This window comes from Martes martes, assembly GCF_963455335.1.
Source record: "Martes martes genome assembly, chromosome: 1".
Classification (NCBI taxonomy): Eukaryota; Metazoa; Chordata; class Mammalia; order Carnivora; family Mustelidae; genus Martes; species Martes martes.
Genome location: NC_137888.1, coordinates 66602406 through 66626468, shown reverse-complemented (window position 1 = coordinate 66626468; position 24063 = coordinate 66602406). Strand labels below are relative to the sequence as shown.

Genomic DNA, 24063 nt, shown 5'->3' with positions numbered 1-24063 from the left:
GTGTTCAGTTCTCTGGCATTAAGTACCCATCATGGTTGTTTGTGCATCCATCACCACCATCCATCACCATCCATCCATCTTCCACAACTGAAACTCTCTATTGAACAGTAACTCTCTCTCCTGTCAGCCCCCAGACCCTGGCAGCCACCATTCTACTTTCTGTCTTTGTGAATTTGACTACTTGAGGTATCTGCTATAAGTGGATTATACAGTATTTGTCTTTTTGTGTCTGGTTTATTCCTCTTTGCATCATGTCTTCAAGATTCATCCATGTTGTAGTATATGTCAGAATTTCCATTCTTTTTGGGTGCCTGGGTGGCTCAGTGGATTAAGCCTCTGCCTCCCACATCTGGCTCTCTGCTCAGTGGGGAGTCTGCTTCCCCCCAACTCTGCCTGCCTCTCTGCCTACTTGTGATCTCTCTGTCTGTCAAATAAATAAATAAAATCTTAAAAAAAAAAGAATTTCTGTTCTTTTTAAGGCTGAATAATATTTGATTATATGTATATACTTTATTTTGTTTATCTGTTCATCCATCAATTTATTCTTACTTAAACAATAAAATTGTGTTTAACATGACAAACTTTATACTGCTTTAAAAATTTTTTTAAGTTCATTGAAATTAAACATATATGGATTAAATCTGAAAATTTCTGTCATTTAAATGTAGTGTTTAGGGGCACCTGGGTGTCTCAGTGGGTTGAAGCCTCTGCCTTCTGCTCAGCATTCCCATGTCTCTAGATTTCTTTATTTTATCCTCACTTTTGAAAGATAATTTTATGTGACGTAGATTTCTAGATTTACAGTCTTTCTCCTTCAGCACTTTAAATATATATTTCCATTAGCTTCTGGTTTGTATTATTTCTATTGAGAAGTACACCATCATTTTTCTTGCTCCTCCTCTAAGCATAATACAACCAACTTCCCCTGGATGCTTTTTAAATTTTATTATTGAGACTCTTTGGGTAGTTTTTCATGTTTTGCTTCTAAGACTTTTGAGTTTGCTGGATATCCTAAGTTGGCTTAGTTTTTTGTTGTTTTTTTTTTAAATATATGTGCTTATATTTTTCAGTAAATTTGAAACATTTTCAACCATTATTTCTTGTAAATTTTTAATTTTTTATATTCTTTAATTTTAAAAAAGATTTTATTTATCTATTTGAGAGAGAGAGAGCAGCAGAGGAAGAGGGAGAAAGCAGGCTCCATGCCAAACAGGGAGCCCAATGCAGAGCTCAGTCCCAGGTCCCTGGGATCATGACCTGAGCCAAAGGCAGGTGCTTAACCAACTGAGCCACCTAGGCACCCCTCTTGTAATTTTTTAAAAGATTATTTATTTTAGAAAGAGAGAAAGAGAGCGTGCACAAGCATGGGGGTGGGGCAGAGGGAGAGAATCATCAAGCAGACTCCCCTGCTGAGCACAGAGCCCCATGCAGGACTTGATCCATGACCTATGAGATCATGACCTTAGCTGAAACCACGAGTCAGACCCTTAAACAACTGAGCCACCTAGATGTCCCACTTGTAATATTTTTTGTTCATTTTTCTCTCCTCTCTCCTTTCTTCTTTTTGCTCCAAATATACATATGTAACACCACTTGGTATTGCTCCACAGGTCACTGAAACTTTTTTCGTTTTTATTCTCCCTCTGTTGTTTTTTTTTTTAAATTCTGTGCTACAATGTATATTTTCTACTGACTGTTAAATGTTCATGGATTTCTCTTCTACAGTGTCTAATTGCTGTCACATCCTTCTAGTGAATTTTACATTTCAGATATTGTATTTTTAGTTTCAGAATTTTCATTTGATTTTTTGTCCGGTTTTTATTACCTTATAGCAATTCACTATTTATTACATCATTATATACATGTTTCTTTAAGTTCCTGAACATTATCTATGGTAGCTATTTAAAATTCCATCATCTCTTAATTTGGGGGTCATTTTTCTATTGATTAAATATTCTCCTGCTCAGAGTCACATTTTCCTGGTTCTTCTTATGTCTAGTATTTTTTTTTTTTTTAATTGTGTGCTGGACATAATGGTTGCTACGTTATTGACTTGGGATTTTGTAGTCTTCATTAATAACATTTTCTTCTGGCAGATGATTACTTTCACATTCAGCTTGATCATTTTGTGACTTTTAAAGCTTTGTTAGCAAAGGTTTAAAGTGGCTTTTTTTCTAGGGCTAGATTAGCCCTGATTGTAACCTGTGGCCTTGTTGAGGTCTCTACTTCGTGCTCAGCATGTTAACAGGGTCTGTCTACTCGGTCTGGTCACAGCTTGAACAACTCTCAACATTCAAGAGGTTGTTATTCAAGTAGTTGATCAGCTGACAACTATGTGATGGTGGCTGTTTCTTTGGTAGTAGTTATTTCTTTAGTATTGTTTTTTTGCCTGGTTTCCTGAACTTTCTCGCTCCTTTAGTACTTGGTCAAATTACCCCAAAATTCTAGCCTCCTTGGTAGGCACAAACTCTAGTCTCTGCTTCCTCAGCTCAGATCATAGTACTTTGTTTCATCTCTTCTTCCCTGCAATGTGTTCTGGCAAATTCCTCCTTTCAGAAAACTGAGATAGTTGCATGGCTCCTCTTGTCTCCTTTCTCCTTCCTGCTTCTTAGAGATTGTAGTCCTGCACTGTCTATTCCAACACCTAAAAACAGATTTGTCAGTTTTTTTCTTATTTATGGCAGGAAGGCCATAAAAATTGTGGTAGTTTGTTTTATATTATTATATATTTTTAAGTTGTTCATTCATTCTACGTAGTTTCGAAATCAAAGTATATGAAAGGTATGTATTGAGAAGTTTGCTTCCTTCCATGTCCTAGCTATCCTATTGTCTACAGCTCTTCTAGATGACCTCCTATATGAGTTTCTTATATATTCCTATAGTATTTTTTATGCAGAGGTAAGCAAATATGAATATATAATATTTTTTTCCTCTATTCTTATACAAAAATAAAGATTCCAGATACACTGTTATGTGCCCTTTTTTCATGTAATGTGTTTATTATGGAGAGTTGTGATTATCAGTATATAAATCTGAATGTAAACCAGTTTAATCTCAGTGCAGGTCATCTGTGTAACAAACTGTGGGTTTGCTGAGTCACAGAGTAAACCTGATCAATTTTGATAGATATTGTTGAATTGCATTGTAATAGGGACCAGTGACCATTTAGTTCCCAATAACAGTAAGTGTTTCTTTCTCAGCCTTGCCACAGAATGTGCTGTCCAATTTCTGGATTTTTCACTAGAGAGAAATTGTTTCTTGCTATAGTTTTATTTGCATCTCTTATTGTAAATGAAGTTGAGCATTCTTTGGTATGTTTAAGGTTCTTTTGACTGTTTCTGTGAACTGCTTCTTTGTATTTTCTCTTGTTCTTGATTTGTAGCATGACTTTTTTATAATAGGCAATGAGTATGTGGTGATATCAGTCACATTTTCCCTCCTTTTTTCTTAGCCATAATCTTTTAAATTTTATTTTTGCCATGTATATCTAATCCAGTAATTTCCATTACATAGGTAAACTCTCTGAATCCTCTAAGTAACCCTTCTCCACATATCAACCCCTTGTTTCCACTGAATGCTTTTTTTCTTTTTTAAAATTTTTAATTTTAATTTTATTTTTTTATTTAGGCTTTATTTTTTCAGTGTTCTAAGATTCATTGTTTATGCATCACACCCAGTGCTCCATGCAATACGTGCCCTCCTTAATACCCACCACCCGGCTCACCCAACCCCTCACCCACCTCCCCTCCAAAACCCTCAGTTTGTTTCTCAGAGACCACTGAATGTTTTTATTGTCAAAGCAGAGCACATGTTTCTCTCCAGCCCACTTACAATGTGTACACGTTGCAAACCAGTTTCTTCATTCATTCATTCAACCACTATTTAAGGAGCTATGAAGTATCAGAACTGTGCAAGGTTGTTTTTTTTTTTTTTAATGTTTTATTTATTTATTTGAAGAGAGAGAGAGCACAAGTAGGCAGAATGGCAGGCAGAAGGAGAGAGAGAGGCTCCCCGCTGGTCAGGGAGCATGACACGGGGCTCAATCCCAGGATCCCGGGATCATGACCTGAGCTGAGGGCGGACGCTTAACTGACTGAGCCACCCAGGTGCCCCATGCATAAGGGTTTGCATAGAATGCAAAAGAAAATTAAGTATCCCATCCCTAATGGTTCTGTGCTATGTGGGAGAGGCATGAAAGAACCATTTTAGATTATGTGTCAAATGCTACAGAAACACTGAGGAAAGCACTAGCATAGTGGTTTAAGGGGCAGAAGTCAGGGGTGGCTTTACAAATATTACATATACTTGAAAACTGAACAGAAAAAAAATGATCTAAGTTACAGAACTGAATTGCATCACATTAAGAGCTAGATTTTAACTTTTGGGCACATAATGTCTTTTTTTATGTTCAGTTAGCCAACATTATAGTACATTATTAGTTTTTGATGTAATGTTCAATGATTCATTAGTTGCATATAACATCCAGCTTTCATCACCACACGTGTCCTCCTTAATACCCATCATCCGGTTATCCCATCCCCCAACCCCTCTCCTTCTGTAACCCTGTTTGTTTCTTGGAGTCCAGAGCCTGGTTTGTCTCCCTCTCTGATTTCCTCCCCTTCAGTTTTCCCTCCCTTCCCTAATCTTATGGTTCTAAGTTAGAACTAAATTTCTGTCATCCTGCTCAATTGTATAAAATGTGGACTTATCTTTGTACCAGCTTTTCTAAAATCATTTCTATTTCAGGTGGCTTAATATGAGCTGCTGATTACTCTCAACTTGAACTGAGGATCTTGGCTCATTTATCCCATGATCGTTGCCTCATTCAAGTATTAAACACCGGGGCTGATGTTTTCAGGAGTACTGCAGCTGAGTGGAAGATGATTGAACGAGAGTCTGTTGGGGATGATCTGAGGCAACAAGCAAAGCAGGTGAACATGTTTAACATATATGAGAATTTTAATGATTAAAAAAGTTTTAATAAAAATGCCTTGATCATTTGCAGTTGGGGAATGATGATTTCTCCATCTGTGGATCTTTCAAACCATATTCATCTGAGCTTGTCTCATGGCATTCATCATACTCTCCTTCATAGAGTCAGTAGAAAGAATCAGCTAGACTTTGTCTGAGGCTACCTCACATGAGGAAAGCCATCCACATTAGCGGTAGATATTGTGGTGGTAGTAGTTGTTATTTATGTGTATATATGTGTATTTTAAAAAATGTCTTTCTAGTCTGTAAACATTTTCATATTTTTATTTTTATAGGTGTTCTCTAAATGTTTATTGAAAAAGAATCACTGAACTGTGGATTATAATTAATAACTGATAGCTTTTTCATTTTTTGAGGTCATTGGTTAGCTAATCCACATGTGAAACTTTATACTGTCCTTGGACTTTTCAAGTGGGTCCTTATTAGTTCCTACTCCAGGATGACTGTCATGCACAGAGAAAGTCAAAGGCCACATTTATACCATTTTCTGGCCTCTATTGACACTGATACTTCTTTCACCACTTGGCCTGTGGGAAATCTGAGGCCATTTTTGAAAAATAGGATTGCTGGCTGAGACAAAAGACCATCACCCTCACCTTTAAGATCCAGCTGTGTTAGTTTTGCGTTTATACTTCTAGTGACTCACAGCTGTAAGTCTTGACTGGCTCATTAGACATGAAACCCTTCCTCTCAGCCATTGCCTGTTCAGCACCAGCACATGTTTCTTCACTCTTTAGAAAACCAGCTTTGCCCTCTCTGTTTAATAATCTCTGGGCTCCTGCATTCAGCAAGAATCGAACCCTGGATAAAGAACTAATGTTCCAATATTTAACCTTCATAATAAACCCATGAAATAGGTACAATTATTATTCCCATTTTAAATAGGCATAAAGGGAAGCACCAAAAGTTAGTAATTTGCTAAAGATCATACAGCTATAAGTGGTGGAGCCAGGATGAGCTCAGAATGCCAGAACTTAGACATGCTGACTTTATCACCTAAACACTCATCCATTGATGATATCTGCCTCTTTTTTTTATAAGTTCTTGCATGACTTAATAGTGTTTATGCTCTGCACTGTCTACTCCTTGGGTCTGGCTGAGATCTCAGCCAGTGCTGTGTACTACCCAAGTTTAAAAAAAAAAAAGGAGTCACAGTAAAAAAAAAAAAAAAAAAAAATGTAGAAACACCAAAAAGGAAAAGATAAAAGGAGGGGAAAAAATAACCTTCTCAATGTATTAGAAAAGGCAGGAAAGGACAAAAAATTCTAGTTATTTTATCACATTATAAGTAGCTTGGGACTCTGATAATCATCTTTTACAAGTTATCTTTTAAAATTATATTTAATGACATTTATATGAACTTTATGTTAGTTTTCTGAACACTTAGAGGTAATAATTTAGTAATCTTCACAATTCCATGATGCAGGTATTACTATCCTCGTGGATGAAGAAGTCGAGATACAAGAGTTTAGGTAGCTTCTGCAAGATAATCTTATAAATTCTGGAACTAGGATTTAAACTGGTTATTTGGAACTAGGATTTAACTAGTTAAACTAGTTAATTATTTATTTAAACTAAATACTTGTTATTAAATTTACAGTTTCCTACTGACCTGTTTAGACTATTTCCTTCTACTACTCCCAAAATTTCCTCAGGAACTTGTTTAACCCAATTGAATTCTGCAACTGTGGGATGTCAGGAGGCATATTTATTTCCAATCAAGTATTCCCTATTATCGAACCCCAAAGCCTTCTCTTCCTGCTCTGTCCTATGCAGGAGCCAGGAGAGGAATGTTTGTAATGCTTCTCTTTCCTGACTCCTGGGCGCTTGTCTAAGCAAAAGTTAATGTGGTATTATTATAAGAGTAGAAAGCTACTCTGAAGACTACTGGATACATGACAAAGAGTCAGAAAGAAATCTTCCCTTTTAGATCACTAGGATTAGTTCCTTAAAACACACACATTCACATTTATTTATGTTCTTCCCCTTCCTCCCCCAGCCTGAAAGTATTGTTAAAAGGCAGAAAAGAGAAAAGATGTTCTCTAGATATCAGGTTCTATGAATTTAACCTACCAAAAGCAGATCTAATCATTTCTTTGACACACTATGAAATAAAAAGTTTACCAAATTTCAACCCTGATCAACTTTTTATATTTGCAGTTTATGTAATTATGACCTTTTCTTTATTTACTGAGTGTGATGACTCCTTTTCAGATTTGCTATGGAATCATTTATGGAATGGGTGCCAAATCTTCGGCAGAGCAGATGGGCATTAAAGAAAATGATGCCGCTTGCTACATGGATTCCTTCAAATCCAGATATACAGGTAAAGAAACATTAATTTTTAGTTATGCTCTACATACTAGTCAATTATCTTGCCACAGTAATTGAAAAAATAGTGTTACAAGATTTTCTGTTAACATTTCTATTACTGAGAAGTTTTCCCCAGATATTGTTAATTAAATAACGTCATCCTTATGATTATTTGCTAAGATGGTCTTTTTTCATAAAAATTGGAACAAAAATGGGATAAAAAAACCCAATTGATGTATATGCTAGTTTGTCATTGTGAATATGCCATAAAGTCTTGGAATTGTGCTATGCTTTAGGTTTTAATAGCTTCAATTTGAAACAGTAAACCATTGATTAAATGTACCAGAAACTATGAAAGAACAAGAGCAGTTTGAGTATTATTGTTTTAAATTATCTTGTCTTTTGGCAATTTATTGAGGTACAATTTATATACAATAAAATTTACCCTTTTAAGATGTATATTTGTATAAGTTTTGGCAAATGCACAGAGTCCTATAACCTACACCACAACCTAGATATGGAATCATGACCATATCATCCCAGAAAGTTACTTCATACCCTTTGTAATCAGCCCTGACCTCAGTCCCCCCAAAGAAAACTTTATTCACATATGACATGATCTTATACATAGAAAATAATTTCAATTCTACAAAACAACTGCTAGAACAAATAACTAAATTTAGAAATGTTCCATTGTACAAGGTTTGTGTGTGTTTTTTTAAAGATTTTATTTATTTATTTGAGGGAGAGCACAAGCAGGGGTTGGGGAAGTGGAAGAGGGAGAGGGGAAAAGCAGACTCCCTCCTGAGTGTGAGCCGGGTTGGATCCCAGGATCCTGAGTTCATGACCTGATCCAAAGTCAGCAGCTTAGCCCACTGAGCCACCCAGCTGCCCCAGCCCCATATAAAGATAATTTATAAAAATCAGTTGGATTTTTGCATGCTAGTAATTAGTGAATGGAGTAAAAATAAAACCATTATGATAACATCAAAATACCTGAAATATGTGGGATAAATTCAACAGTATGTGCAAGACTTTACTGAAAACTCTAAAACAATCCTGAAAGAAATTGAAGATACTTAGGTAAATGTGAGGTTTACCATGTTAATTTATTAGAAGGCACAATGTTATTGTGATGGCAGTTTTCTATAAATTGTCCTATAGATTCAATTTAATTCCAGTCAATAGTCCATTAGATTTTTGTGTCGAATTTGACAAATTGATCTTAAATTTATATGGAAATTAAAAGGGCCTGGAATAACGAGGAAAAATTTTTTGGGAAAAATACAGTGTTGAGTACTAACACTCCCTGGGTTCAAAACTTAGTATAAAACTGTAATAATCAATGTAGGCATAAGAGTAGACATGAAAAAAAAAATGGGTCACAATAAAGGGTTCAGAAATAGACCTATGGTGAGAGCTGTGAAGTGTGTAAACCTGGTAATTCACAGACCTGTACCCCTGGGGTTAATAATACATTATATGTTAATTAAAAAAAAAAGAAGACCACCTTCAAGAAAGAAAAAAAAAAAAAAAGAAATAGACCTATACATATATAGTGGCTTTATTTTCAACAGTCACCATGGTTAACTCAATGGAGCATGATCATGTCAACAGTTGGTTCTAGAACAACTGGAGACCAGTATGGGAAAAAAATGAAATTCAACTATTATCTTATACTATATTCCAAAGTTAGGTTCATATGGAGCATAGACTTAAAAATAAAAGCTAAAACTATAAATCTTCCAGAAGAAAATAGGTGCAAAATACTTTGTGACATTGAGGTAGGCAAAGATTTTTTAGGTGATAATTACACCAAATTAAACATAAAATATAAACATTGGTAAAAGACACCATTAAGCAAATCTAAGGCAAGCTACAAAAGAGAAGATATTTGCAGTCCTGTTGTCCAGTGAACTTGCATCAAGAATATGTAAAACACTCTTATAACTCAATACTGAGAAGGCAAACAATCCAATAAAATAAAGGTCAAAAGATTTGAACAGACACTTCACAAAAGAAGATACATGAATGACCACGTCAAATGTTATCATCATTAGTCATCAGGGAAAAGCAAATTAAAACCACAGATACCATTACAAAAACACTAGAATGGCTAAAATAAAAAGCACTGTATTTCTTTTATATTGCTGATAAAGTTATAAAATGGTACAACCACTTTGGAAAACGCTGTGACTCTTTGATATAGAGTGAAACAATTATGTGATCCTGTAATTTTAGTATTGCGTATTTGTCCAAAAAAATGAAAACATATCCAAAGAAAGACTTATATGTGAATGTTATAGCAGTTTTATTCGTAACAACCAAATATCTATGAACAGGACCATGGTAACCAAACCAAACCAAAACAAATTTTGGTATACCTCTGCTATAGAATACTACTTAGCAAAAGAAAGCAAACTCAAATGAGGACATACAGCATAAGTCAATTTTTATGAATTTTAAGAACATGAAAAACGAAGGTATAGTGTTATAAAGCAGGTCAGTGAGAGTTTGAGGCTGATAATGGAGGGCTGACTGATAAAGGTGATAAAAATGTTTCATATATTGTAGTGTACCTTTGTTAAAATGCATCTAACTATTCACCTAAAGTGGGTTCCTTCTACGGTATGTAAATTATATATCAGGATTGATTTTTTTGTTGTTACATAAATTCCAGTTAGTTAACGTGCAGTATAATATTAGTTTCAGGTGTGCAATACAGTGATTCAGCACTTTCATACATCACCTGGTGCTCATTACAGTACACTCCTTAATCCCCTTCCCTACTCACCCATCCCTCACCCGCCTCCCTTCTGGTAACCATCAGTTTGTTCCCTAGAGTTGAGAATCTGTTTCCTGGTTTGCCTCCCCCAACCCTTCCCTTTGTTTGCTTTTATAAAGTAGTTCTTTCAGCCTCTGAATGTTTGAGGGCCTCTGGCAGGAGTCAGGTAAGAGAATTTGTAGAGATGCATTCTCTTCAATCTCATCATTTTCTTTGCTTTTCACTCAATAATAACACGCTAATTCTTAAACAGAAAAGGTGATAGCCTTATTGCTTTCTAAAATTCTTACGCTGGTGGTTGAATATCACCAACAGCTTCAGTTGGTAGGGTTTTCTCCCCTTCCTTTCACCCACAGTCTCCTCAAATGTCTCTCCTGTGCTAGTCACAAACGGAAATCCTCAAATGAGGTGTTTTGGTTAGGAGTTGTCAATGTTTATTATTTAGGATGAGCAGAGCTGTGAGAAAGCAGAGGTTGCACATATGAATAAAGATAGATCAGCACATATAAATAAAGATAGACCAGTTAGAAAAGACTTCTTTAACTCAGAGACAGGAATGAGCAGTGAAGACTTTGGCTGGCCTGGAACAACAAACTCACACTGAAGATCTATCTATAGGACATAATAATGAGCCTATATTGCAAAGGATGAATGCTGGTATAGGGAATATGAAATTGTTTGAATAGTATACTATACATAGTCTTTTTAAACTTTGTAACTTTTTAAACTTTTAAGAAGTGAGTTATATATATTCCTAATAAAGTATTTATTATTTGTGTATTAATTTCAGTTAGGTCCTATTTGGATTGTAGCTTAGATGCTAACAAGGAGCTGTTAATGTTTTAAGCCTGGAAGTGGTAAGACCAAAGAGTAAAAGATTAACATAATCAAAGAGCAGAAGAAGCCTGTGAAAATTACCATGAAATAATCTTAAGATCCTAGGTTTTAGTACCTGCTCTGTTGTTCTGGAGTTTAGTTTCATATTTTTTGTTCATGATAGAGTTAGAGTATATAATTTCTTTTCTTTTTTCTTTTTTATTTATTTTTTAAATTTCTTTTCAGTGTTCCAGAATTCATTGTTTATGTACCACACCCAGTGCTCCATGCAATACGTACCCTCCATAATACCCACCACAAGGTTCACGCAACCTCCCATCTGCGGCCCCTCCAAAACCCTCAGATTGTTTTTCAGAGTCCACAGTGTCTCATGGTTCATCTCCCCCTCCAATTTCCCCCAATTCCCTTCTCCTCTCCATCTCCCCATGTCCTTCGTGTTATTCCTTATGCTCCACAAATAAGTGAAACCATATGATAATTGACTCTCTCTGCTTGACTTGTACCAGTTAGAATGGCCAAAATCAACAAGACAGTAAACAACAAGTGTTGGAGAGGATGTGGAGAAAAGGGAACCCTCTTACACTGTTGGTGGGAATGCAAGTTGGTGCAGCCACTTTGGAAAACAGTGTGGAGATTTCTTAAGAAATTAAAAATAGAGCTTCCCTATGACCCTGCAATCACACTACTGGTTATTTACCCCAAAGATACAAATGTAGTGAAAAGAAGGGCCATCCGTACCCCAATGTTCATAGCAGAAATAGCCACAGTTGCCAAACTGTGGAAAGAACCAAGATGCCCTTCAATGGACAAATGGATAAAGAAGATGTGGTCCATATATACTATGGAGTATATATATATATATATATATATATATATAAATATATATATATATTCATCAGAAAGGATGAATACCCAACTTTTGTATCAACATGGACGGGACTGGAAGAGATTATGTAAAGTATGTCATTTCTAAAGTCCCTTTAGTTTCTAACTTTCTGAGTCTGCAAAAAGGGAATGAAAGTTTATATGCAAAGTTTTGATGATGCAATATAATTTAATATAATCATGGTAGGGTTTTGGTGTATTTCACTATATTGAAGATAGTGAATGAACTTAAGAATGGACTTTGGTTGTAATTATTTTTGTATTTTCTTTGTAGGCATTAATCATTTCATGAGAGAGACAGTGAAGAATTGTAAAAGAAATGGTTTTGTTCAGACCATTTTGGGAAGGCGTAGATATTTACCAGGAATCCATGACAACAATCCTTATCATAAAGTTCACGTATGTTAAAATGTCTCTGGATTTTTAACTTAATATTTTAATCATATATGCTTTTTCTATAGACTAAACACTGCTAATTTTCCTTTTAGGGATCAATAGCTTATTAATTGGATTTTCTGTTTCACTAAGGATTTTGAAGTGATGGCTTGTGCCTAAATTTGCTGAACACAGTCCTTAGAAGACTAATGTAAATACGGGTTCACTTAGTAAAACTTCAAATACTTTAAAGATGTTCTGTTTCAGTAAACCAGTTACTTAGTAGTTTTACTAATAAGTTATAAATTTAATTTTTACATCTGCTAATTGTTCTTTGTTTCAGTTATCAGATACCAGTTTGTTGTATCACACCAAATTGCCAATGTTTTTAGAGATTAACCAATCATTATATGTGGTTCCTTCATTTTTGGTTCATTCTACTTGTGTGTTTGTTTTAAAAGAAGTGGCTCAACAGAGGTTATTAGGATATCCAAAATATTGAAGTAGGCTGTTTTCTTAGTACCATTTTAAGTATTTATTGATGGTATGTGTTCAAATTATTGTTAAAAACTCTGAAATCATTGGGATCCACAAAAAGTATTCTATGTATCTGAACATTTAAATTTCTATATAGTCCACATCTTCCTGTTTAAACTCCTTGTATTTCATCTTCTCCCATACTTTTGCATGTCAGTGCCCACTACACATTGTATGTACTGAAAATTCCCAGTCCCATACTGCTAAACTTCTGTCTGGAGCAGGAAACCTTCAGAGCACTAATGATCTTTGGGACCATGGAGGAATTGTTGGCTTTTTGCTATTTCTTCACTCTGTAGGCTCCCAAATAAGCAGACATCAAATATTTATCAGGCTTTTACCATATCTCTAAATCAGTTGTCACTTAGGGGTAGATAATTTTCTATTGGTCAGAGGGAGTCAGCTAGTGGAAGGCTTTTAATGGCAGGCTGAAAAATTAAGACTTGATATAACAGGAGTTATATTTCATGGGATTTTACATTATGAAAAATGGTAGATAGAGTCATATATATAAGTGAGCCATGTAAGTTTTTGAAAATTAATATTTTTGCACCTAAAGATGTGAGAGTAAGCCTTTTCTTTTTTTTAAATTTTATTTTATTTCTTTTCAGTGTTCCAGAATTCATTGTTTATGCACCACACCCAGTACTCCATGCAATACGTGCCCTCCATAATACCCACCACCAGGCTCACCCATCCCCCCACCTCCTTCCCTCCAAAACCCTGTTTATTTCTGAGTCCACAGTCTCTCATGGTTTGTCTCCCCTCCAATTTCCCCCATCTCACTTCTCCTCTCCCTCTCCCAATGTCCTCCATGTTATTCCTTATGCTCCATAAGTAAGTGAAACCATATGATACTTGACTCTCTCTGCTTGACTTATTTCACTCAGCCTAATCTCTTCCGGTCCCATCCATGTTGATGTAAAAGTTAGGTATTCATCCTTTCTGAAGAGACATAATACTCCATTGTATATATGGACCATATCTTCTTTATCCATTTGTCCATTGAGGGCATCTTGGTTCTTTCCACAGTTTGGCAACTGTGGCTATTGCTGCTATGAACATTGGGGTACAGATGGCCCTTTTTTCATTACATCTGAATCTTTGGGGTAAATACCTAGTAGTGCAATTGCAGGGTCATAGGGAAGCTCTATTTTTAATTTCTTAAGAAATCTCCACACTGTTTTCCAAAGTGGCTGCACCAACTTGCATTCCCACCAACAGTGTAAGAGGGTTCCCTTTTCTCCACATCCTCTCCAACACTTGTTTATTGTCTTGTTGATTTTGGCCATCCTAACTGGTGTACGGTGATATGTCAATGTGTTTTTTTTTTTTTTAAGATTTTATTTATTTATTTGACAGATAGAGATCACAAGTAGGCAGAGAGGCAGGTGGGGGCGGGGCGGGGGGGGGGGAAGCAGGCTCCCTGCTGAGCAGAGAGCCCGATGTGGGGCTCGATCCCAGAACCCTGGGATCATGACCCAAGCAGAAGGCAGAGGCTTTAACCCACTGAGCTACCCAGGCACCCCTCAATGTGGTTTTGATTTGAATCTCCCTGATTGCTAATGATGATGAACATTTTTTCATGTCCCTGTTAGCCATTTGCATGCCTTCTTTGGAGAAGTGTCTGTTCATGTCTTCTACCCATTTTTTGATGTGGTTTTCTGTTTTGTGTGTGTTGAGTTTGAGGAGTTCTTTATAGATCTTGGATATCAGCCCTTTGTCTGCAGTGTCATTTGTGAATATCTTCTCCCATTCCGTGGGTTGCCTCTTTGTTTTACTGTTTCCTTTGCTGTGCAGAAGATTTTGATCTTGATGAAGTCCCATAAGTTCATTTTCGCTTTTGTTTCCTTTGTCTTTGGAGACATAGCTTGAAGGAAGTTGCTGTGGCCAATGTTGAAGAGGTTACTGCCTCTGTTCTTCTCTAGGATTTTGATAGATTCCTGCCTCACCTTGAGGTCTTTTATCCATTTTGAGTTTATCTTTGTGTATGGCATAAGAGAATGGTCGAGTTTCATTCTTCTACATATAGCTGTCCAATTTTCCCAGCACCATTTATTGAAGAGACTGTCTTTTTTCCAATGTATATTTTTTCCTGCTTTGTTGAAGATTATTTGACCATAGAGTTGAGGGTCCATATCTGGACTCTCTGAGAGTAAACCTTTCATGCCAAATCCTTAGGAGTCAAAGTTTTAACTGATTCATTATGTTGTTACTGAAAAAAAAGAAAAGAAAATTCCGCCCCTCTAAATTATGAATAAACATAATCAGATGCAAATTTTGGTTTTCGTTTGGTTTTACTTTTTGTTTAAACCCTTATTATATTGAAAAATACACATAGGGAAAATACAGGAAACAAATGTAAATTTCAGTATATTATCACAGAGCTACACATGTGTAGCAATTACTCAAGTCACATAGAAAATCCTTTGATGTTTCCTAATCACTACCCACAGCCCTCCCAGGAATAATTGCTATTGTCATTTCTAAGCCTATAGTTTTATGTATTTTTGACCTCTTTCTACATCATGCGTATATATTCTTGTATCTAGCTTCTTTCACTCAAAATTGCATAGGTAAGTCACTCATGTTTCATTTGGAGTAACTGTTTTATTGTAGTGTATTCTATTATGTGAATATATCACAGTTTATCCATTTTTCCATTGATGGACATTTAGGTTTCCAGTTTAGAGTTTCTTATTATTGTTATTATTAATTTAATTTTATTTTTTAAATTTTATTTTTTTTCCAGTGTTCCAAGATTCACTGTTTATGCATCACACCCAGTGCTCCATGCAATAAGTGCCCTCCTTAATACCCACCACCAGGCTCACCCATCCCCCCACCCCCCTCCCTTCCAAAACCCTCAGTTTGTTTCTCAGAGTTAATCTTGTTTTGAAAATTCTTGTCCAAGGTCCTTGGTGTGCATATGTTTCCATTTAGGTTTGGTAAAGACCAAGTCATAGAATTGCTGCTGCTTCAGTTTTAGTAGGTAAAGCCAAATGGTTTCTTATGGTGGTTGTAGCAGTTGTCCTTTTATCAGAAGTATGTGCAAGTTCCCATTGCTCTGCATCCTTGCCAACAGTTGCTATTAAGATGATACAATTTTAGCTATTCTGGTGGGTTTAAAGTAGTATCTTGTTAGTTTTACTTTGCATTTCCTTGAATACTAATGAGGTAAAGCAACTTAACAAATATATATTAGCCATTAGCTATTTTTTCTTGGGAAAGTACTTTTTCAAGTTTTCTTGTTCATCCTTTGTTGTTGAATTTTCTTTTTTCTTTTTCTTTTTCTTTTTTTAAGATTTTATTTATTTGAGAGAGACAGAGAACACACAAGTGGGGGTGGGAGGAGAGCTGAGGGAGAGGGAAAAGCAGACTCCCAGAACCCCAAGATCAAGACCTTTGCTGAAGGCAGATACTTAAGCATTTGAGCCACCCAGGCCCCCTGTCTTTTTCTTATATATAGGAGCTCATTATTGATTACATTTTTGGAAAATATTCTCTCCCACACTGTGTTTGGCCTTTGCATTCTTATCAGTAACTTTAGATGAGGAGAGGGAATTAATTTGGTTAATTCTTAAAATTTTTATTGAGAAATAACATGTACAGTGAAGGGTACAAATCCTTAAGCATAAAGCTGGAAGTCTTAATATGTATACCCATATAACCACCATCCCAGTCATGATATAGAACTTTTGCAGCACCCAGAAGGCTTCTTTATGTTCCCTCGAAATCAATACCATCCATTTCCCACCCCAGCACACACATAAAAGTATAGGGTAGTTTTGTATGAACTTGAATTTTATTTAAGTGCAACTGTACTGTATGTACTCTTGGGTCTGACTTTTTTTGCTCAAATATAGGTCTGTGAGATTCATTAGTGTCATACGCAACCTAGCTCATGTCTTTATTTAACTGACATTGTGGGAACATACCAACAATTTATTTATCTGTTTGAATGGTGGCAGAAATTTTCACTATTTCCAGGTTTTAGCTATCATTAATAAAGCTTCTATGAACATTCTTATTTGTGTATTTTGGTAAACACATGCACCCAACTTCATTACCTTTAGAGTGGAATTGGTGAGTCATAGAATTAGTATATTTATACCTGCAGTATATACTGCCTAACAGTTTTACAGAGTGGGTATCCCAGTTAACATTGCCATCAGCTCTGTTTATCTACATTCTTGCCATTGCTTACTGTCATTGGTCTTTTTAATTTTAGCCATTCTGGCAACTGTGTAATGGTACCTCACTCTGCTTTTTATTAATTAATTAATTAATTAATTAATTAATGTGTTATGTTAGTCACCATACAGTACATCATTAGTTTTTGATGTAGTGTTTCTAGATTCATTGTTTACATGTAACACCCACTAGTACTCCATGTAACACCCAGTAGTACTCCATGCAATATGAGCCCTCCTTAATACCCATCAGCAGGCTCACCCATTTTCCTACCCCCCACCAAAGCCCTCAGTTTGTTTCATGGAGTCCACAGTCTCTCATGGTTCATCTCTCCTTCCGATTTTTTTTTCTCTAGTGACTAGTGATGTTGAGCTCCTTTTTTGCTTATTGTCCATTTGGATATCCTCTTTTGTGGAGGGTCTGTTTAAATCTTTGTCTCTCTTTTTTTGAATTATCTATTTTTTAACTGATTTATGAGAGTCCTTTATATATTCCAGATATGAGCCCTTTACTTATGTGGATTTATCCATCTTTTATATTATTGTAGTATTTTCCTTGATCTGTTTTAACAAAGTTTTCTCTACCCCAATTTCAAGAAAATATTCACTAGGAGCTTTTTATTTTGCCATATATATTTATATCTATAATCAACCAAGAACTGGTTTTTATGTATTTTGAGAGACTGAAGGTCAAGGTCTTTCTCCTTCCCACTCAAGGATATAGAGTTGTCCCTAACTATTTATTGAAAAGACTGAGCTTTCCCCCCACTACTTTACAGTGTCACCTTTGCCACAAATAATATTTTCAAATATGGATGTGTTTTTGGATGCATTTCTTTTGTCTGTTGTATTTGTTCATTCTTTAGACAGTGCCACATTACCTTTGTGATACAGCTTTGTAAGATGTCTTGATATAGGATAAAATAAGTCTTCTTACCTCATTCTTTTGTTTGGTTTTCAAGAGTATTTGCCTATTCTTGGTTCTTTGCATTGCCGCATATGTTGTAGAAGCAGCACGTGAATTTCTAGACAAAAACAAAATCCTGTTGGGATTTTTTTGAGGTTGCCTTGAATTCATAGATCAAGATGGGATTAATGGACATATTTATACACTTGAGTTTTCTAATCCATGAACATGATATATCTGTCAATTTATTTAGGTCTGTAGTTCTTAAATTTTCTTAATGTGTATTTTTGGGGGAAGAGATTGTATATGTATTTTTATTAGATTTATAGCTAGGTATTTGAAAACTTTTGACGCTGTTGCAAATGGTATTTTTTTTTTTTACTCTTTTCCTACTTTTTTAACATTTCCTAACTCTTTGCTACTGGCACTTAGAAATATAATTGTTTTTATTTTTCTTTTGTCTAGAAGCCTTGCAAATATTACTTACTAATTCAAAAATTAGTAGATACCTTGTAGATATTCTATCATCGCAATTATCATCTGCAAAGTAGTTTTATAACTACCTTTCCAACTTTATTTTTTTATTACTTTTGCTTGACTTACCAGCTAGGACATTGTTGAATATAAGTAGGAACAGTGAGGATCTTTGTCTCTTTTCTGATCTCAGAGGGAAATTTTAAGCATTTATTACTAAATAGAACTTCCCTTTAGGTTTTTAATTGTGCCTGTGTCCGATAAAGTAAGCTCACTTGTATATTTGCAAATAGGGCATAGAGTCTTTGTCATACCTGCTAAATTCTGTTCTTATAGTGCAAATATGGTCAGAGACAATACATAAATGAGTGAGTGTGATTGTGTTCCAATGAAACATTTTTACAGAAACAGAAGCTAGGCCAGATTTGGCCTGAAGGCTCTAGTTTGCCCACCTGAGTTCTAACTGTCCTTCTTTGAATATAATCTGCCTCTCTTCTTTAGGTTGCTTTCCATACAGTATTTTTCTTTCTGTCTCATTTCCATTAGATTTTCTGTGATATGCCTAAGTATGCATATGTTTTTAATTTATGTGCTTCTCTGTGAATATGTGTGTTTAATTGATCCTTTAAGGGTGTTAGGACTTTTTCAATCTGTGACTTGATAACTTTTGTTGATTTTGGAAAATTCTTAGTCATTTCTTCTTTAATTATTGCTTCATTGCATTCTTTCCTCTCTGGGACTCCTATTATAAAATGTTTAAAACTTTAAAAAAATCCTTATGTTTAATATCCTTTGTTTGGTATTTTCCACATTTATATTTCATCCTGCTTAATTCTGGATATTTTCTTCTTTTTATTTTTTTTATTTTTAAAGATTTATTTATTTATTAGAGAGCAAGCCAGCATGAGGGGAAGGGGAAGAGGGAGAAGCAGACTCCTTGCTGAGCAGGGAGCCCGACGGGGCTCGATCCCAGGACCCTGAGATCATGACCTGAGCCAAAGGCAAACGCTTAATTGATTGAGCCACCCGCATGCCCCCTGGATATTTTCTTCTAATGTATCTTTCAATTTACTGATTTTGCTCTTCAGTTTGCTATTGAACTCAACTGTTGAGCTTTTGTATTCTGAATGCTTTAGAACTTTTCCAGAACTCCAGAAGGTTTCTTTATGTTCCCTTCATGTCAGTACTATCCCCCACTGCACACACACACCAAACTACAAAGAAGGTACTGTTTGAGTGCTTTAAGTTTTGTTTTTTCCCCTGGCACAGAGTGATGCTTTTTAAAATTGGAGCATAATTAATATACAGTGTTATATTAGTTTCAGGTGTACAATGTAATAATTCAGCAATTCTGTACATTTCTCAGTGCTCATCAAGGTCATCAAGGTAAGTGTACTCTTAATTCCCTTTATTTCATTCCCTCACCCTCCTTTCCCTCTGGCTGGCAACTACCAGTTTGTTCATTTTTTTTTTTTTTTCTTTGTTCATTTGTTTCTTAAATTATACATATGACTGAAATCATATGGAATTTGTCTTTCTCTGATTAAGTTATTTCACTTCGCATTGTGCCCTCTAGGTCCATCCATGTTGTTGCAAATGGCAATATTTCATTCTTTTCTTATGGTTGAGTGCTATTCCATTGTAGGAATATACCACATGTTCTTTATGCATTCATCTATGGATGAACAATTGGATTGCTTCATATTTTGGTTATTGTAAAATGCTGCACAGGCATAAGAGTGCATATATCTTTTCATATTAGTGTTTTTGTTTTCACTGGGTAAATACCCAGTAGTGGAATTACTGGATCATATAGTAATTCCATTTTTTATTTTTTTGAGGACACTCCATACTGTTTTTCATGGTGGCTGCACCAATTTGCAGTATCACCAGTAGCGAACAAGGGTTCCTTTTTGTCCACATATTCAGCAACTCTGGTTATTTCTTATTTCTGGTTGTATTTTTTGAGAAAACACAACATCCATTCATAAAAAACAAAAAAACAAAAAACAAAAAAACTTTCAACAATGTAGGTTTAGAGGAAACATACCTGAGCATAATAAAGGCCATATGTGAAAAAACCCACAGCTAGCATCATACTCAATGGTAAAAAACTGAGATCTTTCCCTTCAAGGTCAGGAACAAGACAAGGATGTCCACTCTCACCACTTTTATTCAACATAGTACTGGAAGTACTAGCCACAGCAATCAGACAAAAGAAAGAAATAGAAGGCATCCAAATTGGTAAGGAAAAAGTAAGACTTTTACTATTTGCAGAGGACATGATACTATATATAGAAAACTAAAGACCCCACCAAAAAACTACTAGAACTGATAAATGAATTCATTGAAGTGGCAAGATACAAAACTAATATACAGAAATCTGTTGCATTATTATGAACTAATAATAAAGTAGCACAAAGAGAAATTAAGAAAATGATCCCATTTTCAACTGCACCAAGAATAATAAAATACCTAAAAATAAACTAAACTGGGGAGGTGAAACACCTATACTCTGAAAACTATAAAAATGTTGATGAAACAAACTGAAGATGACACAGACAAATGGAAAGATATTCCATGCTCATGGATGAGAAGAAAAAATATTTTTAGAATGTCCATACTGAGTTACTCAAAGCAATTTATAGATTAATGCAATCCCTCTCAAAATACCAATACCATTTTCCACAGAACTAGAATAAATAATCCTAAAATTGTTTTGGAACAACAAAAGACCCCAAATAGCTAAAACAATCTTGAAAAAAAGAAGAACCAAACTAGAGGTATCATAATCCCAGATTTCAAGATATATTTCAAAGCTCTAGTAAGTTATTTTTATTTTTTAGTTCTTGAGTTTACATTTTGCTCTTATTTTATGGGTATTTTGTTCTCTGTTGAAATACTCAATTTTGTCTTTTATTATCTTGACTATATTTTATATATATTTATATGTATAAATATATAAATAAATATATTTATATATAATATTATATATTTATAAATAAATATATAAATAAATATATATTTATTTATATTATAGTCTAATAAATTTGATAATAGTCTATAGTCTAATAAGTCTCAAACTTGTATCCCTGTATTCTTTTCCTACTGTACTTTGTTTTTCTTAGTTTTCTACAAGAACAGTTATATTGTCTCAATTCTTTGCTGTACTGGTAGTTTTTTATTGAGTGTCAAATGTTGATTATGAAAGATTGTGGGTATAATTTGAAGCTCGTATGATAATGTTACCTTGTTCAGAAGATTTACATTTGCTTTTGGCAGGAAACTAGAATGACCAACAGTCTAGGATGACTTTGATCCAATTTCAGGATTAGAAATTAATTGAAGCAAAGATGTTAAGACCAGATTATCTCTAATTTATCTTTTTTCCTAGGGTGTTAGTTTTGGGGTGGCAATTTGATGGTTTACTAGCGCTCCTTCTACTTCTTGCCCCGTTTGTTCCCGCCCCTTAAGACCATCAAGCTCTGCTCAGAGGTTCTCTCAGCTGCCTCTTCTGGAATCTGTTGATGTCTCTGGGAGAAATGTGGCCTCCAATGCCGGGTCATCTCCTTGGTTTTCTTTCTCTCGTGGTTCTCTAGGTTCTATAATTTCCCATTTCTTTTTAACCATCTGATTCAAAGAGACGTTCTCTATCCAGCTTTTTCCATTGCTATCAGTGGGAGGGTTGGTCCTAATGGCCTAATCTCCCATTACCAGCAACCTATGTTTTTTATGCGTGTGAAAACCCCTGGTTGTGAAGGGACAGAGATTGTGAGATACGAAGAAGCCCAAAGAATGCCAAGTTTTTTTTATTTTGGAAGAGAATCAGGGAAGTACAATATGATGAGTGTAAAGTATATATCTTAGTTTTATTTTTATGCTTGCTTATGTCACAGTAAAAACTACCCTAAAATTTCAATGGCTTATAATAAGAAACTTTATTTTTAATTTATTTTAGAGTTTGGCTCTGGGTTGACTCTGGCTCTGCTCTATATTTTCTTCATTCTGGAATTGAGAATGAAAGAAAAGTCTCTATCTGGGATAAGCCTTTTTTTGTGACAATGTTGGATAGCTGTAGATGGGGCTATATGTCAATTTTATTCACATTTCATTTGCCAGAACAAGTCAAGGTCAACCTTTTAGGGTGAACATTTGAAATCACATGGCATTGGGTGGGGCAGCAAGTAAGAACAGCAGTAACACAGTCCACTACAAAGCAGCCTATGGTTTCAAGAAGGAGAGGCGTCAGTAGAACTCTGAAGTTCAGTCACCCTTTAAATAGTGACAACTGAATGAGTTTAGAGTGGATTCATCAGCATCTGACAAAATAAAAAAAGGGGGGGGGATGTCTATCTCTTTAACAACTATTTACTATATAAGGAGTTGGTTGTAACCCAGGTGATATAAAACTAGTCTCAAGTTACATAGATCCTTCCAGAGTGTAGACCCTTCCCACTTTCTGAGACCTTCTGGGGCAGTAGATATGGTATTCATGGGTAGGTTATACCTTGAACATTAACCCAGATGCCCATCCTTGCTGCTTTAGGATGATCACTTTTAGTAGCTATGGTTGCCTGCCAAGCAGTTCATGGAGCAATAGTTTTGGGGAAGTTCTAACTTAATATCTACAATCTAGGGTATGCATTTTCACTAGCAGCTAAGGATTAACCCCAGCAGCCCATATAAAAGCTCTGATTTAAACTAGAGGGCTTCAGATGCTCTGGGGGCCAAACTCTGCATAGGACCAAGAAGCCACTTATATGGAAGATGTTCTTGGAACATTCTCACATCACAAAGAATGATATTCTACTTATATCTATTTAGTCTTAAAAGGAGTTGTATCTTAAGGAATAGATCTTTTAGAGTGAAGTTTAGAACTAGAACATTGATGATACATATGTTTATGAAATAATTTTGAGCTACTAAGTACATTTTAAGTGTAATGCAGTTTTTGATTCTGAAATGTTAAAGATTTCTAAACTGAAGTATTCTGACCTTTTTCTATTTAGACTGTTTTCATGTGGATGATAGCCCAGAATCTAGAACCCTAGATCATTCTAGTTGTTAGGATGCAGCTTAATAGTTGATGTCCTGGATTACATCCTGGTCCAGATTACAGATGTGAGCACTGATCTGTGGATACTAAGAGCAGCTGTGAAACCATGTAGGTGTATCTGATGGAGCCCTTGTTATTGATTTTCATAGGCGGAGCGTCAGGCTATCAACACAACAGTCCAAGGTTTAGTGGCTGATATTGTTAAAATAGCCACAGTTAACATTCAGAAGCAGTTAGAGACCTTCCATTCAACCTTCAAGTTCCATGGTCATTGGGAGAGTATGCTTCAAAGTGACAGAACAGGTTTGTTCATAAATGAGAACCCTGCTATAATGTAGTGAGATTAATTGCATCAGAAAAGAAAAAGGGAAGCATTTTACACATTATTTTTCAGCAGTTTTCAAATGTTTTGGTCTCATGATGTCTTTATATTCTCAGAATTACTAAGGGTCCCAAAGAACCCTTAGTTTATGTGGTTTATATATACTAATATTTACCATATTAGAAATTTAAACAGGAAATTCAAAAACATATTAACATTTGAAAATAATAATAAACTCACAATATGTCAGCACAAGTAACATATTTTCTTAAAAACAACTGAATTTTTAGAACAAGAAAAAATTGGTGACAAGTGGTTTTAGTTTACATTTCTACAAGTCTCTTTAATGTCTGACTTAAGAGAAGATATTTGGATTCCCTTATATAT

At 35.2% G+C, this 24063-nt stretch overlaps 1 pseudogene across 1 annotated transcript in view; it reads left to right on the top strand.

Annotated features, from left to right (window-relative positions):
• The window catches only part of LOC308341014 (DNA polymerase theta-like), a 116612-nt pseudogene that overhangs the window by 87919 nt on the left and 4630 nt on the right, over positions 1-24063 (top strand). Inside the window, exons 23-26 of the transcript in view lie at positions 4747-4931; positions 7207-7318; positions 12087-12211; positions 23504-23661. The product of the transcript in view is annotated as a DNA polymerase theta-like (transcript). The remainder of the gene's footprint in view (positions 1-4746; positions 4932-7206; positions 7319-12086; positions 12212-23503; positions 23662-24063) is intronic.